The 22,735-nt window shown below is 48.4% G+C and overlaps 1 protein-coding gene across 1 annotated transcript in view; it reads right to left on the bottom strand.

Annotated features, from left to right (window-relative positions):
* Positions 1–22,735, bottom strand: part of LOC137348669 (E3 ubiquitin-protein ligase MARCHF7-like) — a 136,950-nt gene that overhangs the window by 19,415 nt on the left and 94,800 nt on the right. The window lies entirely within an intron of this gene.

Genomic DNA, 22,735 nt, shown 5'->3' on the forward strand with positions numbered 1-22,735 from the left:
ACCCTGTGTGGGTGATAGTTATCCCTTTACCCTGTGTGGGTGATAGTTGTCCCTTTACCCTGTGTGGGTGATAGTTGTCCCTTTAACCTGTGTGGGTGATAATTGTCCCTTTACACTGTGTGGGTGATAATTGTCCCTTTACCCTGTGTGGGTGATAGTTATCCCTTTACCCTGTGTGGGTGATAATTGTCCCTTTACCCTGCGTGGGTGATAGTTATCCCTTTACCCTGTGTGGGTGATAGTTATCCCTTTACCCTGTGTGGGTGATAATTGTCCCTTTACCCAGTGTGGGTGATAGTTATCCCTTTACCCTGTGTGGGTGATAGTTGTCCCTTTACCCTGTGTGGGTGATAGTTGTCCCTTTACCCTGTGTGGGTGATAGTTATCCCTTTACCCTGTGTGGGTGATAATTGTCCCTTTACACTGTGTGGGTGATAATTGTCCCTTTACCCTGTGTGGGTGATAGTTATCCCTTTACACTGTGTGGGTGATAATTGTCCCTTTACCCTGTGTGGGTGATAGTTATCCCTTTACCCTGTGTGGGTGATAATTGTCCCTTTACACTGTGTGGGTGATAATTGTCCCTTTACCCTGTGTGGGTGATAATTGTCCCTTTACCCTGTGTGGGTGATAGTTATCCCTTTACACTGTGTGGGTGATAATTGTCCCTTTACCCTGTGTGGGTGATAATTGTCCCTTTACCCTGTGTGGGTGATAGTTATCCCTTTACCCTGTGTGGGTGATAATTGTCCCTTTCCCTTGTGAGGGTGATAGTTATCCCTTAACCCTGTGTGGGTGATAGTTATCCCTTTACCCTGTGTGGGTGATAATTGTCCCTTTACCCTGTGTGGGTGATAGTTGTCCCTTTACACTGTGTGGGTGATAGTTATCCCTTTACCCTGTGTGGGTGATAGTTATCCCTTTACCCTGTGTGGGTGATAGTTGTCCCTTTACCCTGTGTGGGTGATAGTTGTCCCTTTACACTGTGTGGGTGATAGTTATCCCTTTACCCTGTGTGGGTGATAATTATCCCTTTACCCTGTGTGGGTGATAGTTTCCCCTTTACCCTGTGTGGGTGATAGTTATCCCTTTACCCTGTGTGGGTGATAGTTGTCCCTTTACCCTGTGTGGGTGATAGTTGTCCCTTTACACTGTGTGGGTGATAGTTATCCCTTTACCCTGTGTGGGTGATAATTATCCCTTTACCCTGTGTGGGTGATAGTTTCCCCTTTACCCTGTGTGGGTGATAGTTATCCCTTTACACTGTGTGGGTGATAGTTGTCCCTTTACCCTGTGTGGGTGATAATTGTCCCTTTACCCTTGTGAGGGTGATAGTTATCCCTTTACCCTGTGTGGGTGATAGTTGTCCCTTTACCCTGTGTGGGTGATAATTGTCCCTTTACCCTTGTGAGGGTGATAGTTTCCCCTTTACCCTGTGTGGGTGATAGTTATCCCTTTACCCTGTGTGGGTGATAGTTATCCCTTTACCCTGTGTGGGTGATAGTTGTCCCTTTACCCTGTGTGGGTGATAGTTATCCCTTTACCCTGTGTGGGTGATAATTGTCCCTTTACCCTGTGTGGGTGATAGTTGTCCCTTTACCCTGTGTGGGTGATAGTTATCCCTTTACACTGTGTGGGTGATAGTTATCCCTTTCCCTTGTGAGGGTGATAGTTATCCCTTTACCCTGTGTGGGTGATAATTGTCCCTTTACCCTGTGTGGGTGATAATTGTCCCTTTACCCTGTGTGGGTGATAGTTATCCCTTTACCCTGTGTGGGTGATAATTGTCCCTTTACCCTGTGTGGGTGATAGTTATCCCTTTACCCTGTGTGGGTGATAATTGTCCCTTTACCCTGTGTGGGTGATAGTTATCCCTTTACCCTGTGTGGGTGATAGTTATCCCTTTACCCTGTGTGGGTGATAATTGTCCCTTTACCCTGTGTGGGTGATAATTGTCCCTTTACCCTGTGTGGGTGATAGTTATCCCTTTACCCTGTGTGGGTGATAGTTATCCCTTTACCCTGTGTGGGTGATAATTGTCCCTTTACCCTGTGTGGGTGATAGTTGTCCCTTTACCCTGTGTGGGTGATAGTTATCCCTTTACCCTGTGTGGGTGATAATTGTCCCTTTACCCTGTGTGGGTGATAGTTATCCCTTTACCCTGTGTGGGTGATAGTTATCCCTTTACCCTGTGTGGGTGATAGTTGTCCCTTTACCCTGTGTGGGTGATAGTTTCCCCTTTACCCTGTGTGGGTGATAGTTATCCCTTTACCCTGTGTGGGTGATAGTTGTCCCTTTACCCTGTGTGGGTGATAGTTATCCCTTTACCCTGTGTGGGTGATAGTTGTCCCTTTACCCTGTGTGGGTGATAATTGTCCCTTTACCCTGTGTGGGTGATAGTTATCCCTTTACCCTGTGTGGGTGATAATTGTCCCTTTACCCTGTGTGGGTGATAGTTATCCCTAAACCCTGTGTGGGTGATAGTTATCCCTTTACCCTGTGTGGGTGATAATTGTCCCTTTACCCTGTGTGGGTGATAGTTATCCCTTTACCCTGTGTGGGTGATAATTGTCCCTTTACCCTGTGTGGGTGATAGTTATCCCTTTACCCTGTGTGGGTGATAATTGTCCCTTTACCCTGTGTGGGTGATAGTTATCCCTAAACCCTGTGTGGGTGATAGTTATCCCTTTACCCTGTGTGGGTGATAATTGTCCCTTTACCCTGTGTGGGTGATAGTTATCCCTTTACCCTGTGTGGGTGATAATTGTCCCTTTACCCTGTGTGGGTGATAGTTATCCCTAAACCCTGTGTGGGTGATAGTTATCCCTTTACCCTGTGTGGGTGATAATTGTCCCTTTACCCTGTGTGGGTGATAGTTATCCCTTTACCCTGTGTGGGTGATAATTGTCCCTTTACCCTGTGTGGGTGATAGTTATCCCTTTACCCTGTGTGGGTGATAATTGTCCCTTTACCCTGTGTGGGTGATAGTTGTCCCTTTACCCTGTGTGGGTGATAATTGTCCCTTTACCCTGTTAGGGTGATAGTTATCCCTTTACCCTGTGTGGGTGATAGTTGTCCCTTTACCCTGTGTGGGTGATAGTTATCCCTTTACCCTGTGTGGGTGATAGTTGTCCCTTTACCCTGTGTGGGTGATAGTTGTCCCTTTACCCTGTGTGGGTGATAATTGTCCCTTTACCCTGTGTGGGTGATAGTTATCCCTTTACCCTGTGTGGGTGATAATTGTCCCTTTACCCTGTTAGGGTGATAGTTATCCCTTTACCCTGTGTGGGTGATAGTTGTCCCTTTACCCTGTGTGGGTGATAGTTATCCCTTTACCCTGTGTGGGTGATAATTGTCCCTTTACCCTGTGTGGGTGATGATTGTCCCTTTACCCTGTGTGGGTGATAGTTATCCCTTTACCCTGTGTGGGTGATAGTTGTCCCTTTACCCTGTGTGGGTGATAGTTATCCCTTTACCCTGTGTGGGTGATAATTGTCCCTTTACCCTGTGTGGGTGATAGTTGTCCCTTTACCCTGTGTGGGTTATAGTTACCCCTTTACCCTGTGTGGGTGATAATTGTCCCTTTACCCTGTGTGGGTGATAGTTATCCCTTTACCCTGTGTGGGTGATAGTTATCCCTTTACCCTGTGTGGGTGATAATTGTCCCTTTACCCTGTGTGGGTTATAGTTACCCCTTTACCCTGTGTGGGTGATAATTGTCCCTTTACCCTGTGTGGGTGATAGTTATCCCTTTACCCTGTGTGGGTGATAGTTATCCCTTTACCCTGTGTGGGTGATAATTGTCCCTTTACCCTGTGTGGGTGATAGTTATCCCTTTACCCTGTGTGGGTGATAGTTATCCCTTTACCCTGTGTGGGTGATAATTGTCCCTTTACCCTGTGTGGGTTATAGTTTCCCCTTTACCCTGTGTGGGTGATAATTGTCCCTTTACCCTGTGTGGGTGATAGTTATCCCTTTACCCTGTGTGGGTGATAGTTATCCCTTTACCCTGTGTGGGTGATAATTGTCCCTTTACCCTGTGTGGGTTATAGTTTCCCCTTTACCCTGTGTGGGTGATAATTGTCCCTTTACCCTGTGTGGGTGATAGTTATCCCTTTACCCTGTGTGGGTGATAGTTATCCCTTTACCCTGTGTGGGTGATAATTGTCCCTTTACCCTGTGTGGGTTATAGTTACCCCTTTACCCTGTGTGGGTGATAATTGTCCCTTTACCCTGTGTGGGTGATAGTTGTCCCTTTACACTGTGTGGGTTATAGTTACCCCTTTACCCTGTGTGGGTGATAATTGTCCCTTTACCCTGTGTGGGTGATCGTTGTCCCTTTACCCTATGTGGGTGATAGTTGTCCCTTTACCCTGTGTGGGTGATAGTTATCCCTTTACCCTGTGTGGGTGATAGTTGTCCCTTTACCCTGTGTGGGTGATAGTTGTCCCTTTACCCTGTGTGGGTGATAATTGTCCCTTTACCCTGTGTGGGTTATAGTTACCCCTTTACCCTGTGTGGGTGATAATTGTCCCTTTACCCTGTGTGGGTGATAGTTGTCCCTTTACCCTGTGTGGGTGATAGTTATCCCTTTACCCTGTGTGGGTGATAATTGTCCCTTTACCCTGTGTGGGTGATAGTTGTCCCTTTACCCTGTGTGGGTGATAGTTATCCCTTTACCCTGTGTGGGTGATAGTTGTCCCTTTACCCTGTGTGGGTGATAGTTGTCCCTTTACACTGTGTGGGTTATAGTTACCCCTTTACCCTGTGTGGGTGCTAACTGTCCCTTTACCCTGTGTGGGTGATAGTTGTCCCTTTACACTGTGTGGGTTATAGTTGTCCCTTTACCCTGTGTGGGTGATAGTTGTCCCTTTACCCTGTGTGGGTGATAGTTATCCCTTTACCCTGTGTGGGTGATAGTTGTCCCTTTACCCTGTGTGGGTGATAGTTGTCCCTTTACACTGTGTGGGTTATAGTTACCCCTTTACCCTGTGTGGGTGATAATTGTCCCTTTACCCTGTGTGGGTGATAGTTGTCCCTTTACACTGTGTGGGTTATAGTTACCCCTTTACCCTGTGTGGGTGATATTTGTCCCTTTACCCTGTGTGGGTGATAGTTGTCCCTTTACCCTGTGTGGGTGATAGTTGTCCCTTTACCCTGTGTGGGTGATAGTTATCCCTTTACCCTGTGTGGGTGATAGTTGTCCCTTTACCCTGTGTGGGTGATAGTTGTCCCTTTACACTGTGTGGGTTATAGTTACCCCTTTACCCTGTGTGGGTGATAATTGTCCCTTTACCCTGTGTGGGTGATAGTTGTCCCTTTACCCTGTGTGGGTGATAGTTGTCCCTTTACCCTGTGTGGGTGATAGTTATCCCTTTACCCTGTGTGGGTGATAGTTATCCCTCTACACTGTGTGGGTGATAGTTATCCCTTTACCCTGTGTGGGTGATAGTTATCCCTTTACCCTGTGTGGGTTATAGTTACCCCTTTACCCTGTGTGGGTGATAGTTGTCCCTTTACCCTGTGTGGGTGATAGTTGTCCCTTTACCCTGTGTGGGTGATAATTGTCCCTTTACCCTGTGTGGGTGATAGTTATCCCTTTACCCTGTGTGGGTGATAGTTATCCCTTTACCCTGTGTGGGTGATAGTTGTCCCTTTACACTGTGTGGGTTATAGTTACCCCTTTACCCTGTGTGGGTGATAATTGTCCCTTTACCCTGTGTGGGTGATAGTTGTCCCTTTACCCTGTGTGGGTGATAGTTGTCCCTTTACCCTGTGTGGGTGATAGTTATCCCTTTACCCTGTGTGGGTGATAGTTATCCCTCTACACTGTGTGGGTGATAGTTATCCCTTTACCCTGTGTGGGTGATAGTTGTCCCTTTACCCTGTGTGGGTGATAGTTATCCCTTTACCCTGTGTGGGTGATAGTTATCCCTTTACCCTGTGTGGGTGATAGTTATCCCTCTACACTGTGTGGGTGATAATTGTCCCTTTACCCTGTGTGGGTGATAGTTTCCGCTTTACCCTGTGTGGGTGATAGTTATCCCTTTACCCTGTGTGGGTGATAGTTGTCCCTTTACCCTGTGTGGGTGATAGTTATCCCTTTACCCTGTGTGGGTGATAGTTGTCCCTTTACCCTGTGTGGGTGATAGTTATCCCTTTACCCTGTGTGGGTGATAGTTGTCCCTTTACCCTGTGTGGGTGATAGTTATCCCTTTACCCTGTGTGGGTGATAGTTTCCCCTTTACCCTGTATGGGTGATAGTTATCCCTTTACCCTGTGTGGGTGATAGTTTCCCCTTTACCCTGTGTGGGTGATAGTTATCCCTTTACCCTGTGTGGGTGATAGTTATCCCTTTACCCTGTGTGGGTGATAGTTGTGCCTTTACCCTGTGTGGGTGATAGTTATCCCTTTACCCTGTGTGGGTGATAGTTTCCCCTCTACACTGTGTGGGTGATAGTTATCCCTTTACCCTGTGTGGGTGATAGTTGTCCCTTTACACTGTGTGGGTGATAGTTATCCCTTTACCCTGTGTGGGTGATAGTTTCCCCTTTACCCTGTGTGGGTGATAGTTATCCCTTTACCCTGTGTGGGTGATAGTTTCCCCTTTACCCTGTGTGGGTGATAGTTATCCCTTTACCCTGTGTGGGTGATAGTTTCCCCTTTACCATGTGTGGGTGATAGTTCTCCCTTTACCCTGTGTGGGTGATAGTTGTCCCTTTACCGTGTGTGGGTGATAGTTATCCCTTTACCCTGTGTGGGTGATAGTTTCCCCTTTACCATGTGTGGGTGATAGTTCTCCCTTTACCCTGTGTGGGTGATAGTTGTCCCTTTACCATGTGTGGGTGATAGTTCTCCCTTTACCCTGTGTGGGTGATAGTTGTCCCTTTACACTGTGTGGGTTATAGTTACCCCTTTACCCTGTGTGGGTGATAATTGTCCCTTTACCCTGTGTGGGTGATCGTTGTCCCTTTACCCTATGTGGGTGATAGTTGTCCCTTTACCCTGTGTGGGTGATAGTTATCCCTTTACCCTGTGTGGGTGATAGTTGTCCCTTTACCCTGTGTGGGTGATAGTTGTCCCTTTACCCTGTGTGGGTGATAATTGTCCCTTTACCCTGTGTGGGTTATAGTTACCCCTTTACCCTGTGTGGGTGATAATTGTCCCTTTACCCTGTGTGGGTGATAGTTGTCCCTTTACCCTGTGTGGGTGATAGTTATCCCTTTACCCTGTGTGGGTGATAATTGTCCCTTTACCCTGTGTGGGTGATAGTTGTCCCTTTACCCTGTGTGGGTGATAGTTATCCCTTTACCCTGTGTGGGTGATAGTTGTCCCTTTACCCTGTGTGGGTGATAGTTGTCCCTTTACACTGTGTGGGTTATAGTTACCCCTTTACCCTGTGTGGGTGCTAACTGTCCCTTTACCCTGTGTGGGTGATAGTTGTCCCTTTACACTGTGTGGGTTATAGTTGTCCCTTTACCCTGTGTGGGTGATAGTTGTCCCTTTACCCTGTGTGGGTGATAGTTATCCCTTTACCCTGTGTGGGTGATAGTTGTCCCTTTACCCTGTGTGGGTGATAGTTGTCCCTTTACACTGTGTGGGTTATAGTTACCCCTTTACCCTGTGTGGGTGATAATTGTCCCTTTACCCTGTGTGGGTGATAGTTGTCCCTTTACACTGTGTGGGTTATAGTTACCCCTTTACCCTGTGTGGGTGATATTTGTCCCTTTACCCTGTGTGGGTGATAGTTGTCCCTTTACCCTGTGTGGGTGATAGTTGTCCCTTTACCCTGTGTGGGTGATAGTTATCCCTTTACCCTGTGTGGGTGATAGTTGTCCCTTTACCCTGTGTGGGTGATAGTTGTCCCTTTACACTGTGTGGGTTATAGTTACCCCTTTACCCTGTGTGGGTGATAATTGTCCCTTTACCCTGTGTGGGTGATAGTTGTCCCTTTACCCTGTGTGGGTGATAGTTGTCCCTTTACCCTGTGTGGGTGATAGTTATCCCTTTACCCTGTGTGGGTGATAGTTATCCCTCTACACTGTGTGGGTGATAGTTATCCCTTTACCCTGTGTGGGTGATAGTTATCCCTTTACCCTGTGTGGGTTATAGTTACCCCTTTACCCTGTGTGGGTGATAGTTGTCCCTTTACCCTGTGTGGGTGATAGTTGTCCCTTTACCCTGTGTGGGTGATAATTGTCCCTTTACCCTGTGTGGGTGATAGTTATCCCTTTACCCTGTGTGGGTGATAGTTATCCCTTTACCCTGTGTGGGTGATAGTTGTCCCTTTACACTGTGTGGGTTATAGTTACCCCTTTACCCTGTGTGGGTGATAATTGTCCCTTTACCCTGTGTGGGTGATAGTTGTCCCTTTACCCTGTGTGGGTGATAGTTGTCCCTTTACCCTGTGTGGGTGATAGTTATCCCTTTACCCTGTGTGGGTGATAGTTATCCCTCTACACTGTGTGGGTGATAGTTATCCCTTTACCCTGTGTGGGTGATAGTTGTCCCTTTACCCTGTGTGGGTGATAGTTATCCCTTTACCCTGTGTGGGTGATAGTTATCCCTTTACCCTGTGTGGGTGATAGTTATCCCTCTACACTGTGTGGGTGATAATTGTCCCTTTACCCTGTGTGGGTGATAGTTTCCGCTTTACCCTGTGTGGGTGATAGTTATCCCTTTACCCTGTGTGGGTGATAGTTGTCCCTTTACCCTGTGTGGGTGATAGTTATCCCTTTACCCTGTGTGGGTGATAGTTGTCCCTTTACCCTGTGTGGGTGATAGTTATCCCTTTACCCTGTGTGGGTGATAGTTGTCCCTTTACCCTGTGTGGGTGATAGTTATCCCTTTACCCTGTGTGGGTGATAGTTTCCCCTTTACCCTGTATGGGTGATAGTTATCCCTTTACCCTGTGTGGGTGATAGTTTCCCCTTTACCCTGTGTGGGTGATAGTTATCCCTTTACCCTGTGTGGGTGATAGTTATCCCTTTACCCTGTGTGGGTGATAGTTGTGCCTTTACCCTGTGTGGGTGATAGTTATCCCTTTACCCTGTGTGGGTGATAGTTTCCCCTCTACACTGTGTGGGTGATAGTTATCCCTTTACCCTGTGTGGGTGATAGTTGTCCCTTTACACTGTGTGGGTGATAGTTATCCCTTTACCCTGTGTGGGTGATAGTTTCCCCTTTACCCTGTGTGGGTGATAGTTATCCCTTTACCCTGTGTGGGTGATAGTTTCCCCTTTACCCTGTGTGGGTGATAGTTATCCCTTTACCCTGTGTGGGTGATAGTTTCCCCTTTACCATGTGTGGGTGATAGTTCTCCCTTTACCCTGTGTGGGTGATAGTTGTCCCTTTACCGTGTGTGGGTGATAGTTATCCCTTTACCCTGTGTGGGTGATAGTTTCCCCTTTACCATGTGTGGGTGATAGTTCTCCCTTTACCCTGTGTGGGTGATAGTTGTCCCTTTACCATGTGTGGGTGATAGTTCTCCCTTTACCCTGTGTGGGTGATAGTTATCCCTTTACCCTGTGTGGGTGATAGTTTCCCCTTTACCCTGTGTGGGTGATAGTTATCCCTTTACCCTGTGTGGGTGATAGTTATCCCTTTACCCTGTGTGGGTGATAGTTATCCCTTTACCCTGTGTGGGTGATAGTTGTCCCTTTACCCTGTGTGGGTGATAGTTATCCCTTTACCCTGTGTGGGTGATAGTTATCCCTTTACCCTGTGTGGGTGATAATTGTCCCTTTACCCTGTGTGGGTGATAGTTATCCCTTTACCCTGTGTGGGTGATAGTTATCCCTTTACCCTGTGTGGGTGATAGTTGTCCCTTTACCCTGTGTGGGTGATAGTTATCCCTTTACCCTGTGTGGGTGATAATTGTCCCTTTACCCTGTGTGGGTGATAGTTATCCCTTTACCCTGTGTGGGTGATAATTGTCCCTTTACCCTGTGTGGGTGATAGTTATCCCTTTACCCTGTGTGGGTGATAATTGTCCCTTTACCCTGTGTGGGTGATAGTTATCCCTCTACACTGTGTGGGTGATAGTTATCCCTCTACACTGTGTGGGTGATAGTTATCCCTTTACCCTGTGTGGGTGATAGTTATCCCTCTACACTGTGTGGGTGATAGTTATCCCTCTACACTGTGTGGGTGATAGTTATCCCTTTACCCTGTGTGGGTGATAGTTATCCCTCTACACTGTGTGGGTGATAGTTATCCCTCTACACTGTGTGGGTGATAGTTATCCCTTTACCCTGTGTGGGTGATAGTTATCCCTCTACACTGTGTGGGTGATAGTTATCCCTCTACACTGTGTGGGTGATAGTTATCCCTCTACACTGTGTGGGTGATAGTTGTCCCTTTACCCTGTGTGGGTGATAGTTATCCCTCTACACTGTGTGGGTGATAGTTATCCCTCTACACTGTGTGGGTGATAGTTATCCCTCTACACTGTGTGGGTGATAGTTATCCCTTTACCCTGTGTGGGTGATAGTTATCCCTCTACACTGTGTGGGTGATAGTTATCCCTCTACACTGTGTGGGTGATAGTTATCCCTTTACCCTGTATTGGTGATAGTTGTCCCTTTACCCTGTGTGGGTGATAGTTATCCCTCTACACTGTGTGGGTGATAGTTATCCCTCTACACTGTGTGGGTGATAGTTATCCCTTTACCCTGTATGGGTGATAGTTGTCCCTTTACCCTGTGTGGGTGATAGTTTCCCCTTTCCCCTGTGTGGGTGATAGTTTCCCCTTTCCCCCGTGTGGGTGATAGTTGTCCCTTTACCCTGTGTGGGTGATAGTTTCCCCTTTACCCTGTGTGGGTGATAGTTTCCCCTTTACCCTGCGTGGGTGATAGTTTCCCCTTTCCCCCGTGTGGGTGATAGTTATCCCTTTACACTGTGTGGGTGATAGTTATCCCTTTACCCTGTGTGGGTGATAGTTGTCCCTTTACCCTGTATGGGTGATAGTTGTCCCTTTACCCTGTGTGGGTGATAGTTATCCCTCTACACTGTGTGGGTGATAGTTATCCCTCTACACTGTGTGGGTGATAGTTATCCCTTTACCCTGTATGGGTGATAGTTGTCCCTTTACCCTGTGTGGGTGATAGTTTCCCCTTTACCCTGTGTGGGTGATAGTTTCCCCTTTCCCCCGTGTGGGTGATAGTTGTCCCTTTACCCTGTGTGGGTGATAGTTTCCCCTTTACCCTGTGTGGGTGATAGTTGTCCCTTTACCCTGTGTGGGTGATTGTTTCCCCTTTACCCTGTGTGGGTGATAGTTTCCCCTTTCCCTTGTGAGGGTGATAGTTTCCCCTTTACCCTGTGTGGGTGATAGTTTCCCCTTTCCCTTGTGAGGGTGATAGTTTCCCCTTTACCCTGTGTGGGTGATAGTTTCCCCTTTCCCTTGTGAGGGTGATAGTTTCCCCTTTACCCTGTGTGGGTGATAGTTTCCCCTTTCCCTTGTGAGGGTGATAGTTTCCCCTTTACCCTGTGTGGGTGATAGTTTCCCCTTTCCCTTGTGAGGGTGATAGTTTCCCCTTTACCCTGTGTGGGTGATAGTTTCCCCTTTACCCTGTGTGGGTGATAGTTTCCCCTTTCCCTTGTGAGGGTGATAGTTTCCCCTTTCCCCTGTGTGGGTGATAGTTTCCCCTTTACCCTGTGTGGGTGATAGTTTCCCCTTTCCCCCGTGTGGGTGATAGTTGTCCCTTTACCCTGTGTGGGTGATAGTTTCCCCTTTCCCCTGTGTGGGTGATAGCTTCCCCTTTACCCTGTGTGGGTGATAGTTCTCCCTTTACCCCGTGTGGGTGCTAGTTGTCCCTTTACCCTGTGTGGGTGATAGTTGTCCCTTTACCCTGTGTGGGTGATAGTTTCCCCTTTCCCCTGTGTGGGTGATAGCTTCCCCTTTACCCTGTGTGGGTGATAGTTTCCCCTTTCCCCCGTGTGGGTGATAGTTGTCCCTTTACCCTGTGTGGGTGATAGTTGTCCCTTTACCCTGTGTGGGTGATAGTTTCCCCTTTCCCCCGTGTGGGTGATAGTTGTCCCTTTACCCTGTGTGGGTGATAGTTGTCCCTTTACCCTGTGTGGGTGATAGTTTCCCCTTTCCCCTGTGTGGGTGATAGTTTCCCCTTTACCCTGTGTGGGTGATAGTTTCCCCTTTCCCTTGTGAGGGTGATAGTTTCCCGTTTCCCCTGTGTGGGTGATAGTTTCCCCTTTCCCCCGTGTGGGTGATAGTTGTCCCTTTACCCTGTGTGGGTGATAGTTTCCCCTTTACCCTGTGTGGGTGATAGTTTCCCCTTTACCCTGTGTGGGTGATAGTTGTGCCTTTACCCTGTGTGGGTGATAGTTTCCCCTTTACCCTGTGTGGGTGATAGTTTCCCCTTTACCCTGTGTGGGTGATAGTTGTCCCTTTACCCTGTGTGGGTGATAGTTTCCCCTTTACCCTGTGTGGGTGATAGTTTCCCCTTTACCCTGTGTGGGTGATAGTTGTGCCTTTACCCTGTGTGGGTGATAGTTTCCCCTTTACCCTGTGTGGGTGATAGTTGTGCCTTTACCCTGTGTGGGTGATAGTTTCCCCTTTACCCTGTGTGGGTGATAGTTGTGCCTTTACCCTGTGTGGGTGATAGTTTCCCCTTTACCCTGTGTGGGTGATAGTTATCCCTTTACCCTGTGTGGGTGATAGTTATCCCTTTACCCTGTGTGGGTGATAGTTTCCCCTTTACCCTGTGTGGGTGATAGTTGTGCCTTTACCCTGTGTGGGTGATAGTTTCCCCTTTACCCTGTGTGGGTGATAGTTATCCCTTTACCCTGTGTGGGTGATAGTTATCCCTTTACCCTGTGTGGGTGATAGTTGTGCCTTTACCCTGTGTGGGTGATAGTTTCCCCTTTACCCTGTGTGGGTGATAGTTATCCCTTTACCCTGTGTGGGTGATAGTTGTGCCTTTACCCTGTGTGGGTGATAGTTTCCCCTTTACCCTGTGTGGGTGATAGTTATCCCTTTACCCTGTGTGGGTGATAGTTATCCCTTTACCCTGTGTGGGTGATAGTTTCCCCTTTACCCTGTGTGGGTGATAGTTATCCCTTTACCCTGTGTGGGTGATAGTTTCCCCTTTACCCTGTGTGGGTGATAGTTATCCCTTTACCCTGTATGGGTGATAGTTATCCCTTTACCCTGTGTGGGTGATAGTTATCCCTTTACCCTGTGTGGGTGATAGTTGTCCCTTTACCCTGTGTGGGTGATAGTTATCCCTTTACCCTGTGTGGGTGATAGTTATCCCTTTACCCTGTGTGGGTGATAGTTGTCCCTTTACCCTGTGTGGGTGATAGTTATCCCTTTACCCTGTGTGGGTGATAGTTATCCCTTTACCCTGTGTGGGTGATAATTGTCCCTTTACCCTGTGTGGGTGATAGTTATCCCTTTACCCTGTGTGGGTGATAGTTGTCCCTTTACCCTGTGTGGGTGATAGTTATCCCTTTACCCTGTGTGGGTGATAGTTATCCCTTTACCCTGTGTGGGTGATAATTGTCCCTTTACCCTGTGTGGGTGATAGTTATCCCTTTACCCTGTGTGGGTGATAATTGTCCCTTTACCCTGTGTGGGTGATAGTTATCCCTTTACCCTGTGTGGGTGATAATTGTCCCTTTACCCTGTGTGGGTGATAGTTATCCCTCTACACTGTGTGGGTGATAGTTATCCCTTTACCCTGTGTGGGTGATAGTTATCCCTCTACACTGTGTGGGTGATAGTTATCCCTTTACCCTGTATGGGTGATAGTTGTCCCTTTACCCTGTGTGGGTGATAGTTTCCCCTTTCCCCTGTGTGGGTGATAGATTCCCCTTTCCCCCGTGTGGGTGATAGTTGTCCCTTTACCCTGTGTGGGTGATAGTTTCCCCTTTACCCTGTGTGGGTGATAGTTTCCCCTTTACCCTGCGTGGGTGATAGTTTCCCCTTTCCCCCGTGTGGGTGATAGTTATCCCTTTACACTGTGTGGGTGATAGTTATCCCTTTACCCTGTGTGGGTGATAGTTGTCCCTTTACCCTGTATGGGTGATAGTTGTCCCTTTACCCTGTGTGGGTGATAGTTATCCCTCTACACTGTGTGGGTGATAGTTATCCCTCTACACTGTGTGGGTGATAGTTATCCCTTTACCCTGTATGGGTGATAGTTGTCCCTTTACCCTGTGTGGGTGATAGTTTCCCCTTTACCCTGTGTGGGTGATAGTTTCCCCTTTCCCCCGTGTGGGTGATAGTTGTCCCTTTACCCTGTGTGGGTGATAGTTTCCCCTTTACCCTGTGTGGGTGATAGTTGTCCCTTTACCCTGTGTGGGTGATTGTTTCCCCTTTACCCTGTGTGGGTGATAGTTTCCCCTTTCCCTTGTGAGGGTGATAGTTTCCCCTTTACCCTGTGTGGGTGATAGTTTCCCCTTTCCCTTGTGAGGGTGATAGTTTCCCCTTTACCCTGTGTGGGTGATAGTTTCCCCTTTCCCTTGTGAGGGTGATAGTTTCCCCTTTACCCTGTGTGGGTGATAGTTTCCCCTTTCCCTTGTGAGGGTGATAGTTTCCCCTTTACCCTGTGTGGGTGATAGTTTCCCCTTTCCCTTGTGAGGGTGATAGTTTCCCCTTTACCCTGTGTGGGTGATAGTTTCCCCTTTACCCTGTGTGGGTGATAGTTTCCCCTTTCCCTTGTGAGGGTGATAGTTTCCCCTTTCCCCTGTGTGGGTGATAGTTTCCCCTTTACCCTGTGTGGGTGATAGTTTCCCCTTTCCCCCGTGTGGGTGATAGTTGTCCCTTTACCCTGTGTGGGTGATAGTTTCCCCTTTCCCCTGTGTGGGTGATAGCTTCCCCTTTACCCTGTGTGGGTGATAGTTTCCCCTTTCCCCCGTGTGGGTGATAGTTGTCCCTTTACCCTGTGTGGGTGATAGTTGTCCCTTTACCCTGTGTGGGTGATAGTTTCCCCTTTCCCCCGTGTGGGTGATAGTTGTCCCTTTACCCTGTGTGGGTGATAGTTGTCCCTTTACCCTGTGTGGGTGATAGTTTCCCCTTTCCCCTGTGTGGGTGATAGCTTCCCCTTTACCCTGTGTGGGTGATAGTTTCCCCTTTCCCCCGTGTGGGTGATAGTTGTCCCTTTACCCTGTGTGGGTGATAGTTGTCCCTTTACCCTGTGTGGGTGATAGTTTCCCCTTTCCCCCGTGTGGGTGATAGTTGTCCCTTTACCCTGTGTGGGTGATAGTTGTCCCTTTACCCTGTGTGGGTGATAGTTTCCCCTTTCCCCTGTGTGGGTGATAGTTTCCCCTTTACCCTGTGTGGGTGATAGTTTCCCCTTTCCCTTGTGAGGGTGATAGTTTCCCGTTTCCCCTGTGTGGGTGATAGTTTCCCCTTTCCCCCGTGTGGGTGATAGTTGTCCCTTTACCCTGTGTGGGTGATAGTTTCCCCTTTACCCTGTGTGGGTGATAGTTGTGCCTTTACCCTGTGTGGGTGATAGTTGTGCCTTTACCCTGTGTGGGTGATAGTTTCCCCTTTACCCTGTGTGGGTGATAGTTATCCCTTTACCCTGTGTGGGTGATAGTTGTGCCTTTACCCTGTGTGGGTGATAGTTTCCCCTTTACCCTGTGTGGGTGATAGTTTCCCCTTTACCCTGTGTGGGTGATAGTTATCCCTTTACCCTGTGTGGGTGATAGTTGTCCCTTTACCCTGTGTGGGTGATAGTTGTGCCTTTACCCTGTGTGGGTGATAGTTTCCCCTTTACCCTGTGTGGGTGATAGTTATCCCTTTACCCTGTGTGGGTGATAGTTGTGCCTTTACCCTGTGTGGGTGATAGTTTCCCCTTTACCCTGTGTGGGTGATAGTTATCCCTTTACCCTGTGTGGGTGATAGTTATCCCTTTACCCTGTGTGGGTGATAGTTGTGCCTTTACCCTGTGTGGGTGATAGTTTCCCCTTTACCCTGTGTGGGTGATAGTTTCCCCTTTACCCTGTGTGGGTGATAGTTATCCCTTTACCCTGTGTGGGTGATAGTTTCCCCTTTACCCTGTGTGGGTGATAGTTATCCCTTTACCCTGTGTGGGTGATAGTTTCCCCTTTACCCTGTGTGGGTGATAGTTTCCCCTTTACCCTGTGTGGGTGATAGCTTCCCCTTTACCCTGTGTGGGTGATAGTTTCCCCTTTCCCCCGTGTGGGTGATAGTTGTCCCTTTACCCTGTGTGGGTGATAGTTGTCCCTTTACCCTGTGTGGGTGATAGTTTCCCCTTTCCCCCGTGTGGGTGATAGTTGTCCCTTTACCCTGTGTGGGTGATAGTTGTCCCTTTACCCTGTGTGGGTGATAGTTTCCCCTTTCCCCTGTGTGGGTGATAGTTTCCCCTTTACCCTGTGTGGGTGATAGTTTCCCCTTTCCCTTGTGAGGGTGATAGTTTCCCGTTTCCCCTGTGTGGGTGATAGTTTCCCCTTTCCCCCGTGTGGGTGATAGTTGTCCCTTTACCCTGTGTGGGTGATAGTTTCCCCTTTACCCTGTGTGGGTGATAGTTTCCCCTTTACCCTGTGTGGGTGATAGTTGTGCCTTTACCCTGTGTGGGTGATAGTTGTGCCTTTACCCTGTGTGGGTGATAGTTTCCCCTTTACCCTGTGTGGGTGATAGTTATCCCTTTACCCTGTGTGGGTGATAGTTGTGCCTTTACCCTGTGTGGGTGATAGTTTCCCCTTTACCCTGTGTGGGTGATAGTTATCCCTTTACCCTGTGTGGGTGATAGTTGTCCCTTTACCCTGTGTGGGTGATAGTTGTGCCTTTACCCTGTGTGGGTGATAGTTTCCCCTTTACCCTGTGTGGGTGATAGTTATCCCTTTACCCTGTGTGGGTGATAGTTGTGCCTTTACCCTGTGTGGGTGATAGTTTCCCCTTTACCCTGTGTGGGTGATAGTTATCCCTTTACCCTGTGTGGGTGATAGTTATCCCTTTACCCTGTGTGGGTGATAGTTTCCCCTTTACCCTGTGTGGGTGATAGTTATCCCTTTACCCTGTGTGGGTGATAGTTTCCCCTTTACCCTGTGTGGGTGATAGTTATCCCTTTACCCTGTATGGGTGATAGTTATCCCATTACCCTGTGTGGGTGATAGTTATCCCTTTACCCTGTGTGGGTGATAGTTGTCCCTTTACCCTGTGTGGGTGATAGTTATCCCTTTACCCTGTGTGGGTGATAGTTGTCCCTTTACCCTGTGTGGGTGATAGTTGTCCCTTTACCCTGTGTGGGTGATAGTTATCCATTTTCCCTGTGTGGGTGATAATTGTCCCTTTACCCTGTGTGGGTGATAGTTATCCATTTTCCCTGTGTGGGTGATAATTGTCCCTTTACCCTGTGTGGGTGATAGTTATCCCTTTACCCTGTGTGGGTGATAGTTATCCCTTTACCCTGTGTGGGTGATAATTGTCCCTTTACCCTGTGTGGGTGATAGTTGTCCCTTTACCCTGTGTGGGTGATAGTTATCCATTTTCCCTGTGTGGGTGATAATTGTCCCTTTACCCTGTGTGGGTGATAGTTATCCCTTTACCCTGTGTGGGTGATAGTTATCCCTTTACCCTGTGTGGGTGATAGTTATCCATTTTCCCTGTGTGGGTGATAATTGTCCCTTTACCCTGTGTGGGTGATAGTTATCCCTTTACCCTGTGTGGGTGATAATTGTCCCTTTACCCTGTGTGGGTGATAGTTGTCCCTTTACCCTGTGTGGGTGATAGTTATCCATTTTCCCTGTGTGGGTGATAATTGTCCCTTTACCCTGTGTGGGTGATAATTGTCCCTTTACCCTGTGTGGGTGATAGTTATCCCTTTACCCTGTGTGGGTGATAATTGTCCCTTTACCCTGTGTGGGTGATAGTTATCCCTTTACCCTGTGTGGGTGATAATTGTCCCTTTACCCTGTGTGGGTGATAGTTATCCCTTTACCCTGTGTGGGTGATAATTGTCCCTTTACCCTGTGTGGGTGATAGTTATCCCTTTACCCTGTGTGGGTGATAATTGTCCCTTTACCCTGTGTGGGTGATAGTTATCCCTCTACACTGTGTGGGTGATAGTTATCCCTCTACACTGTGTGGGTGATAGTTATCCCTTTACCCTGTGTGGGTGATAGTTATCCCTCTACACTGTGTGGGTGATAGTTATCCCTCTACACTGTGTGGGTGATAGTTATCCCTCTGCACTGTGTGGGTGATAGTTATCCCTTTACCCTGTATGGGTGATAGTTGTCCCTTTACCCTGTGTGGGTGATAGTTTCCCCTTTCCCCTGTGTGGGTGATAGTTGTCCCTTTACACTGTGTGGGTGATAGTTATCCCTCTACACTGTGTGGGTGATAGTTATCCCTCTACACTGTGTGGGTGATAGTTATCCCTTTACCCTGTATGGGTGATAGTTGTCCCTTTACCCTGTGTGGGTGATAGTTTCCCCTTTCCCCTGTGTGGGTGATAGATTCCCCTTTCCCCCGTGTGGGTGATAGTTGTCCCTTTACCCTGTGTGGGTGATAGTTTCCCCTTTACCCTGTGTGGGTGATAGTTTCCCCTTTACCCTGCGTGGGTGATAGTTTCCCCTTTCCCCCGTGTGGGTGATAGTTATCCCTTTACACTGTGTGGGTGATAGTTATCCCTTTACCCTGTGTGGGTGATAGTTGTCCCTTTACCCTGTATGGGTGATAGTTGTCCCTTTACCCTGTGTGGGTGATAGTTATCCCTCTACACTGTGTGGGTGATAGTTATCCCTCTACACTGTGTGGGTGATAGTTATCCCTTTACCCTGTATGGGTGATAGTTGTCCCTTTACCCTGTGTGGGTGATAGTTTCCCCTTTACCCTGTGTGGGTGATAGTTTCCCCTTTCCCCCGTGTGGGTGATAGTTGTCCCTTTACCCTGTGTGGGTGATAGTTTCCCCTTTACCCTGTGTGGGTGATAGTTGTCCCTTTACCCTGTGTGGGTGATTGTTTCCCCTTTACCCTGTGTGGGTGATAGTTTCCCCTTTCCCTTGTGAGGGTGATAGTTTCCCCTTTACCCTGTGTGGGTGATAGTTTCCCCTTTCCCTTGTGAGGGTGATAGTTTCCCCTTTACCCTGTGTGGGTGATAGTTTCCCCTTTCCCTTGTGAGGGTGATAGTTTCCCCTTTACCCTGTGTGGGTGATAGTTTCCCCTTTCCCTTGTGAGGGTGATAGTTTCCCCTTTACCCTGTGTGGGTGATAGTTTCCCCTTTCCCTTGTGAGGGTGATAGTTTCCCCTTTACCCTGTGTGGGTGATAGTTTCCCCTTTCCCTTGTGAGGGTGATAGTTTCCCCTTTCCCCTGTGTGGGTGATAGTTTCCCCTTTACCCTGTGTGGGTGATAGTTTCCCCTTTCCCCCGTGTGGGTGATAGTTGTCCCTTTACCCTGTGTGGGTGATAGTTTCCCCTTTCCCCTGTGTGGGTGATAGCTTCCCCTTTACCCTGTGTGGGTGATAGTTTCCCCTTTCCCCCGTGTGGGTGATAGTTGTCCCTTTACCCTGTGTGGGTGATAGTTGTCCCTTTACCCTGTGTGGGTGATAGTTTCCCCTTTCCCCCGTGTGGGTGATAGTTGTCCCTTTACCCTGTGTGGGTGATAGTTGTCCCTTTACCCTGTGTGGGTGATAGTTTCCCCTTTCCCCTGTGTGGGTGATAGCTTCCCCTTTACCCTGTGTGGGTGATAGTTTCCCCTTTCCCCCGTGTGGGTGATAGTTGTCCCTTTACCCTGTGTGGGTGATAGTTGTCCCTTTACCCTGTGTGGGTGATAGTTTCCCCTTTCCCCCGTGTGGGTGATAGTTGTCCCTTTACCCTGTGTGGGTGATAGTTGTCCCTTTACCCTGTGTGGGTGATAGTTTCCCCTTTCCCCTGTGTGGGTGATAGTTTCCCCTTTACCCTGTGTGGGTGATAGTTTCCCCTTTCCCTTGTGAGGGTGATAGTTTCCCGTTTCCCCTGTGTGGGTGATAGTTTCCCCTTTCCCCCGTGTGGGTGATAGTTGTCCCTTTACCCTGTGTGGGTGATAGTTTCCCCTTTACCCTGTGTGGGTGATAGTTTCCCCTTTACCCTGTGTGGGTGATAGTTGTGCCTTTACCCTGTGTGGGTGATAGTTGTGCCTTTACCCTGTGTGGGTGATAGTTTCCCCTTTACCCTGTGTGGGTGATAGTTATCCCTTTACCCTGTGTGGGTGATAGTTGTGCCTTTACCCTGTGTGGGTGATAGTTTCCCCTTTACCCTGTGTGGGTGATAGTTTCCCCTTTACCCTGTGTGGGTGATAGTTTCCCCTTTACCCTGTGTGGGTGATAGTTTCCCCTTTACCCTGTGTGGGTGATAGTTTCCCCTTTACCCTGTGTGGGTGATAGTTATCCCTTTACCCTGTGTGGGTGATAGTTGTCCCTTTACCCTGTGTGGGTGATAGTTGTGCCTTTACCCTGTGTGGGTGATAGTTTCCCCTTTACCCTGTGTGGGTGATAGTTATCCCTTTACCCTGTGTGGGTGATAGTTGTGCCTTTACCCTGTGTGGGTGATAGTTTCCCCTTTACCCTGTGTGGGTGATAGTTATCCCTTTACCCTGTGTGGGTGATAGTTATCCCTTTACCCTGTGTGGGTGATAGTTGTGCCTTTACCCTGTGTGGGTGATAGTTTCCCCTTTACCCTGTGTGGGTGATAGTTTCCCCTTTACCCTGTGTGGGTGATAGTTATCCCTTTACCCTGTGTGGGTGATAGTTTCCCCTTTACCCTGTGTGGGTGATAGTTATCCCTTTACCCTGTGTGGGTGATAGTTTCCCCTTTACCCTGTGTGGGTGATAGTTTCCCCTTTACCCTGTGTGGGTGATAGTTATCCCTTTACCCTGTGTGGGTGATAGTTTCCCCCTTACCCTGTGTGGGTGATAGTTATCCCTTTACCCTGTGTGGGTGATAGTTTCCCCTTTACCCTGTGTGGGTGATAGTTATCCCTTTACCCTGTGTGGGTGATAGTTTCCCCTTTACCCTGTGTGGGTGATAGTTATCCCTTTACCCTGTGTGGGTGATAGTTTCCCCTTTACCCTGTGTGGGTGATAGTTATCCCTTTACCCTGTGTGGGTGATAGTTTCCCCTTTACCCTGTGTGGGTGATAGTTATCCCTTTACCCTGTGTGGGTGATAGTTGTGCCTTTACCCTGTGTGGATGATAGTTGTCCCTTTACCCTGTGTGGGTGATAGTTGTGCCTTTACCCTGTGTGGGTGATAGTTTCCCCTTTACCCTGTGTGGGTGATAGTTGTGCCTTTACCCTGTGTGGGTGATAGTTATCCCTTTACCCTGTGTGGGTGATAGTTTCCCCTTTACCCTGTGTGGGTGATAGTTGTCCCTTTACCCTGTGTGGGTGATAGTTTCCCCTTTACCCTGTGTGGGTGATAGTTGTCCCTTTACACTGTGTGGGTGATAGTTTCCCCTTTACCCTGTGTGGGTGATAGTTGTCCCTTTACCCTGTGTGGGTGATAGTTTCCCCTTTACCCTGTGTGGGTGATAGTTGTCCCTTTACCCTGTGTGGGTGATAGTTTCCCCTTTACCCTGTGTGGGTGATAGTTTCCCCTTTACCCTGTGTGGGTGATAGTTGTCCCTTTACCCTGTGTGGGTGATAGTTTCCCCTTTACCCTGTGTGGGTGATAGTTGTGCCTTTACCCTGTGTGGGTTATAGTTGTCCCTTTACCCTGTGTGGGTGATAGTTGTGCCTTTACCCTGTGTGGGTTATAGTTGTGCCTTTACCCTGTGTGGGTTATAGTTGTCCCTTTACCCTGTGTGGGTGATAGTTGTGCCTTTACCCTGTGTGGGTTATAGTTGTGCCTTTACCCTGTGTGGGTTATAGTTGTCCCTTTACCCTGTGTGGGTGATAGTTGTGCCTTTACCCTGTGTGGGTTATAGTTGTCCCTTTACCCTGTGTGGGTGATAGTTGTGCCTTTACCCTGTGTGGGTGATAGTTGTGCCTTTACCCTGTGTGGGTGATAGTTGTCCCTTTACCCTGTGTGGGTTATAGTTGTGCCTTTACCCTGTGTGGGTTATAGTTGTCCCTTTACCCTGTGTGGGTGATAGTTTCCCTTTTACACTGTGTGGGTGATAGTTTCCCCTTTACCCTGTGTGGGTGATAGTTGTCCCTTTACCCTGTGTGGGTGATAGTTTCCCCTTTACCCTGTGTGGGTGATAGTTGTCCCTTTACCCTGTGTGGGTGATAGTTATCCCTTTACCCTGTGTGGGTGATAGTTTCCCCTTTACCCTGTGTGGGTGATAGTTGTCCCTTTACCCTGTGTGGGTGATAGTTGTCCCTTTACCCTGTGTGGGTGATAGTTTCCCCTTTACCCTGTGTGGGTGATAGTTGTCCCTTTACCCTGTGTGGGTGATAGTTTCCCCTTTACCCTGTGTGGGTGATAGTTGTCCCTTTACCCTGTGTGGGTGAATATTGTCCCTTTACCCTGTGTGGGTGATAGTTTCCCCTTTACCCTGTGTGGGTGATAGTTGTCCCTTTACCCTGTGTGGGTGAATATTGTCCCTTTACCCTGTGTGGGTGATAGTTTCCCCTTTACCCTGTGTGGGTGATAGTTGTCCCTTTACCCTGTGTGGGTGAATATTGTCCCTTTACCCTGTGTGGGTGATAGTTTCCCCTTTACCCTGTGTGGGTGATAGTTTCCCCTTTACCCTGTGTGGGTGATAGTTATCCCTTTACCCTGTGTGGGTGATAGTTATCCCTTTCCCTTGTGAGGGTGATAGTTATCCC

Source organism: Heterodontus francisci, chromosome 34 (assembly GCF_036365525.1).
Source record: "Heterodontus francisci isolate sHetFra1 chromosome 34, sHetFra1.hap1, whole genome shotgun sequence".
In the NCBI taxonomy this organism is placed as follows: domain Eukaryota; kingdom Metazoa; phylum Chordata; class Chondrichthyes; order Heterodontiformes; family Heterodontidae; genus Heterodontus; species Heterodontus francisci.